Source organism: Moschus berezovskii, chromosome 9 (assembly GCF_049115385.1).
Source record: "Moschus berezovskii isolate FMDL1 chromosome 9, NW_MosBer_1.0, whole genome shotgun sequence".
In the NCBI taxonomy this organism is placed as follows: Eukaryota; Metazoa; Chordata; class Mammalia; order Artiodactyla; family Moschidae; genus Moschus; species Moschus berezovskii.
This window is the reverse complement of record NC_142468.1, coordinates 111,526,883-111,533,097: the sequence shown is the minus strand read 5'-3', so window position 1 is coordinate 111,533,097 and position 6,215 is coordinate 111,526,883.

The following is a 6,215-nucleotide window of genomic DNA, read 5'->3' as shown; positions in this document are numbered from 1 at the left end:
GATCCCTCCCTTTTCATTTCTAATTTTATTAACTTGGTTTTTCTCCCTTTGTTTCTTGATAAGTCTGGCTAGTGGTTTGTCAATTTTATTTACTCTCTCAGAGAACCAGCTTTTGGCTTTGTTGATTTTTGCTATGGTCTCTTTTGTTTCTTTTGCATTTATTTCTGTCCTAATTCTTTAGAGTTATTTCCTTCTACTAACCCTGGGGTTCTTCATTTCTTCCTTTTCTAGTTGCTTTAGGTGTAGAGTTAGGTTATTTAGTTAACTTTTTTCTTGTTTCTTGAGGTATGCCTGTATTGCTATGAACCTTCCCCTTAGCACTGCTTTTACAGTGTACCACAGGTTTTGGGTTGTTGTGTTTTCATTTTCATTCATTTCTTTTCATATTTTGATTTTTTTTATTTCTTCTATGATTTGCTCATTATTCAGCAGCGTGTTGTTAAGCCTCCATATGTTGGGATTTTTAATATTTTTTCTCCTGTAATTGAGATCTAGTCTTACTGCATTGTGGTCAGAAAAGATGCTTGGAATGATTTCAATTTTTTGAATTTAACAAGGCTAGATTTGTGGCCCAGGATGTGATCTATCCTGGAGAAAGTTCCGTGTACGCTTGAGAAGAAGGTGAAATTTATTGTTTTGGGGGGAAGTGTCCTATAGATATCTAAGGTCTAACTGGTCAATTGTATCATTTAACATTTGTGTTTCATTGTTAATTTTCTGTTTAGTTGATCTATCCATAGGTGTGAGTGGATCTATCCACAGATGTGAGTGAGGTATTAAAGTCTCCCACTATTATTGTGTTATTGTTAATTTCTCCTTTCATCCGTGTTAGCATTTATCTTACATATTATGGTGCTCCTATGCTGAGTGCATATATATTTATAATTGTTATATCTTCTTCTTGGATTGATCCTTTCAGCATTATGTAGTGTCCTTCTTTGTCTCTTTTCCCAACCTTTGTCTTAAAGTCTATTTTATCTGATATGAGTATTGTTACTCCTGCTGTCCTTTGGTCTCTATTTGTGTGGAATATCTTTTTCCAGCCCTTCCCTTTCAATCTGTTTGTGTCCCTCGTTTTAAGGTGGGTCTGTTGTAGACAACATATATAGGGGTCTTGTTTTTTATCCATTCAGCCAGTCTTTGTCTTTTGGTTGGGGCTTTCACCCCATTTACATTTAAGGTAATTATTCATAAGTATGATCCTGTTGCCGTTTACTTTATTATTTTGGGTTCGAGTTTATACACTCATTCTGTGTTTCCTGTCTAGAGAAGGTCCTTTAGCATTTGTTGGAGAGCTGGTTTGGTGATGCTGAATTCTCTCGGCTTTTGCTTGTCTGTAAAGATTTTGGTTTCTCCTTCATATTTGAATGAGATTATTGCTGAGTACAGTAATCTGGGCTGTAGGTTATTTTCTTTCATCACTTTAAGTATGCCCTGCCATTCCCTTCTGGCCTGAAGAGTTTCTATTGAAAGATCTGTTGTTATCCTTATGGGGATCCCCTTGTGTGTTATTTGTTGCTCTTCCCTTGCTGCTTTTAATATTTGCTCTTTGTGTTTGATCTTTTTTAATTTGATTACTATGTGTCTTGGGATATTTACCTTGGATTTATCCTGTTTGGGACTCTCTGGGATTCTTGGACTTGGGTGATTATTTCCTTCACCATTTTAGGGTAATTTTCAAGTATTATCTCCTCAAGTATTTTCTCATGGTCTTTCTTCTTGTCTTCTTCTGGGACTCCTATTATTCAGATATTGGGGCGTTTAACATTGTCCCAGAGGTCTCTGAGATTGTCCTCATTTCTTTTAATTTATTTTTCTTTTTTCCTCTCTGTTTCATTTATTTCTAACATTCTATCTTCTAACTCACTTATTCTATCTTCTGCCTCCGTTTATCTACTGTTGGTTCCCTCCAGATTGTTTTTCATCTCATCTATTGCATTATTCATTGTATACTGACTCTTTTTTATTTCTTCTAGATCCTTGCTAAACCTTTCTTGCATCTTCTCAATCCTTGTCTCCAGGTTATTTATCTGTAACTCCAATTTGCTTTCAAGATTTTGGATCAATTTCACTATCATTATTCTGAATTTTTATCAGGTAGGTTCCCTATCTCTTCCTCTTTTGTTTGGGTTGGTTATCATTTATCTTGTTCCTTTATTTGCTGGGTATTTCTCAGCCTCTTCATCTTGCTTATATTGCTGTGTTTGGTGTGGCCTTTCTGTCTTCTGGCAGTTTGTGGAGTTCTCTTTATTGTGGAGTTTCCTCACTATGGGTGAGTTTGGAAGGGTGGCTTGTCAAGGTTCCCTGGTTAGGGAAGCTTGTGTCGGTGTTCTGGTGGGTGGAGCTGGATTTCTTCTCTCTGGAGTGCAATGAAGTGTCTAGTAATGAGTTATGAGATGTCAGTGGGTTTGGAGTGACTTTGGGGAGCTTGTATATTGAAGCTCAGGGCTATGTTCCTGTGTTGCTGGAGAATTTGCGTGGTATGACTTGCTCTGGAACTTGTTGGTCCTTGGGTGGTGCTTGGTTTCAGTGTAGGTATGGAGGCGTCTGATGAAATCCTATCGAATAATGTTCCCTGGAGTCAGGAGTTCTCTGGTGTTATCAGAATTCGGACTTAATCCTCCTGCCTCTGGTTTTCAATCTTATTCTTGTAGTAGCCTCTAGACTTCTCTATCTGTCACTTCCAAGGTGGTTCCCTCTGTTTTAGCATCTGTTTGCTGGTCTCTTCAGTGTCTAATTTCCGCCCTGACATTAGGGGGCGGTGGTGGACATTTTTTAAGGCTCACTGAAGGGTGCTGGGATGGAAGAAGCACGAGCTGGAATCAAGATTGCTGGGAGTAATATCAATAACCTCAATAAGCAGATGACACCACCCTTATGGCAGAAAATGAAGAGGAACTCAAAAGCCTCTTGATGAAAGTGAAAGAGGAGAGTGAAAAGATTGACTTGAAGCTCAACATTCAGAAAACAAAGATCATGGCATCCGGTCCCATCACTTCATGGGAAATAGATGGGGAAACAGTGGAAACAGTGTCAGACTTTATTTTGGGGGGCTACAAAATCACTGCAGATGCTGATTGCAGCCATGAAATTAAGAGACGCTTACTCCTTGGAAGGAAAGTTATGACCAACCTAGACAGCATATTAAAAAGCAGAGACATTACTTTGCCAACCAAGTTCCATCTAGTCAAGGCTATGGTTTTTCCCGTGGCCATGTATGGATGTGAGAGTTGGACTGTGAAGAAAGCTGATCGTCGAAGAATTGATGCTTTTGAACTGTGGTGTTGGAGAAGACTCTTGAGAGTCCCTTGGACTGCCAGGAGATCCAACCAGTCCATTCTGGAGATCAATCCTGGGTGTTCATTGGAAGGACTGATGCTAAAGCTGAAACTCCAATACTTTGGCCATCTCATTCGACGAGTTGACTCACTGGAAAAGAGTCTGATGCTAGGAGGGATTGAGGGTGGCAGGAGACGGGGATGACAGAGAATGAGATGGCTGGATGGCATCACCGACTCGATAGACATGAGTTTGAGTGAACTCTGGGAGTTGGTGATGGACAGGGAAGCCTGGCGTGCTGTTTTTCATGGGGTCGCAAAGTGTCAGACACGACTGAGCAACTGAACTGAAATGAACTGAACTGAATTCTTCAGTCCTGTTCTGGGAAGGGAGGAATGCTGCAGGCAAATATCTCTGGCGCCTGTCGGGAGTACTTAGAGTGTCCTGGCCACACTGGGTTTGCTCCCGCTCATGGCGTGTGTGCTGTCCCAGGCTTCACTGCATAGACTCTAGGTTGCTCTGCCTAGAACTGTCTGAGGCTGGCGCTGGGTTGCATGCACCTCTCAGGTCTAAGCCGCTCAAGTTCAGGTTCTTGGGTACTCCACAAAGGCGCAGACTTGGTTGGGCCTGTGTTTTGTGCCCTTCCCTGGTTTGACCAGCTCAGGTGACCAGGTGTTTGGCGAGCATGGTCGCTGAAACTTATCACCTATCCAATCCCTGCCGCTGGTTTTTCTGGGTGTACAACTGGTACACCTTCTCAGGAGGATATCGGCTGGCCAGAACCCCAAGAAGTCTTGGTTACCACTGAATCCTGCCTGCAGCTTGGTATCAGATGCCTCTCAGAGGCCGCGATTGTCCCTTTCCGGCTCTGGCTGACCTTCCCTGATTGTCTCGGTAGAGGATGGGCCATCCGCAGCTGGCTAGCTCTGCTCAATCCTTTGTTTTGTGAGCTGGACTGGCGGAGTCTTAGGTTAGGGCTTTTTGCCTTTTCGTGTGGTAGCTATTCCACAGTCTGCTTTGCTATCTCGTTATTTCTCTCAGATTGCTCTCGCAGCATTCAGACCAGATCCTTTCTCTAAACACTGCCGCCAGCTCCTCCGTGCCCAGGCCCTGCTTGCTAATGGAGTTGCAGGCATATGCGCTGCTTCTCTGCTGGGTGTTACCATTGGACGCATAATCTGTGGGTTTTAATTATTTCTTTCTTTTTCCTCCCAGTTATGTGGCCCTCTGAGGTTCCAAGACTTGCCACAGACTTGCCAGTGAGAGTGTTTCCTGGTTTTTGGAAAATTCTCTCTTTTTTGAGCCTCCCTTTCTGGGATGGAGCTCTGTCCCTACCTCTTTTGACTCTCTTTTTATCTTTTATGTTTTTTCCTACCTCCTTTCAAAGACAATGGGCTGCTTTTCTGGGTGCCTGATGTCTTCTGTCGGTATTCAGAAGTTGTTTTGTGGAATTTACTCAGCATTCAAATGTTCTTTTGATGAATTTATGGGGGAGAAAGTGGTCTCACCGTCCTATTCCTCAGCCATCTTGTTCCCTACCTCCCAATGAACGTAATTTTATTTTCTTCTTTCCATAGTCTCAAAATAATTAACAATTAAGAAAGAATTTCACTTTGAAACATATCTTACAATTTCAGCAGGATATTTCATGTTCAAATACAATACTTTTCATTCTAAAAAGTTTGTACCTTGCAGTGAATATTTTGTTTCAGTGATTTAGACATAAATAAATTCACATTGTGTGTCTTTGCCTTGACCATCTTTGTGGCATCACCGTGCATTTAGAATCAACTGTTTGAATGTGTGGACTGTGACATTCTTGGGTCACATACTGTTGAAGCCTAGCTTGAAGGATTTTGAGCATTACCTTGTTAGCATGTGAAATGAGTACAATTGTGTGGTAGTTTGAACATTGTCTGGCTTTGCCTTTCTTTGGACTTGAAATGAAAACTGACCTTTTCCAGTCCTGTGGCCACTGCCAAGTTTTCCAAACTGGCTGGTGTATTGGGTGCAGCACTTTAACAGTACCATATTTTAGGATTTGAAAGAGCTCAGGTGGAATTTAATCACCTCCACTTTGTTCAGCCTGCTGCTTCCTAAGGCCCACTTGACTCTGCACTTCAGGATGTCTGGTTTTAGGTGAGTGATCACACCATAGTGGTTATCAAGGTTATTAAAATTTTTTTAACAGTTCTTCTATGTATTCTTTCTGCTTTTAACCTCTTCTGCTTTAGTTAGACCTGTAACGTTTCTGTCCTTTATTGTGCCTATCTTTGCATGAAATGTTCCCTTAGCATGTCTCATTTTCTTGAAGAGATCTCTAGTCTTCCCCCATTCTATTGTTTTCCTCTGTTTCTTTGCTTTATTCAAAACCCTTGTGAGCATACGTTGGAAGTGACAAAGAGATTCAAGGGTTAGATCTGGCACACAGAGTACCAGAAGACTTATGGATGGAGGTACACAACATTGTACAGGAGGTGGTGATCAAAACCATCCACAAAAAAAAGAAATGCAAAAGGCAAAGCGGTTGTCTGAGGAGACCTTACAAATAGATGAGAAGAAAAGAGAAAGGTAAAGGAGACACAGAAAGATATAGCCACCTGAATGCAGAGTTCCAAAGAATGGCAAGGAAAGCTAAGAAGCCCTTAAGTGAGCCACCAGGGAAGCCCCTTATCTAATAAAAGTGATTTCTCAGTGGTATCTCTATGTGCTCAGTCCCCTCCTATGGACACTACGTCATAGTGCCTCTTCCCCTCCCCAGCTGGGGGTCACCGTCTGCTACTCTCAGCGCCCAGGGCGAGGGGGCACCCCAGCCTCTTCCATGGGGAAGCCAGACCTGAGAACCAGGTGTGTCTCCCTGAGGATGTGATTGTAAAAATCATGCACTCACCTTTAATCATCACCTCACACCTTGCATTTGCCAAGAGACACATGGA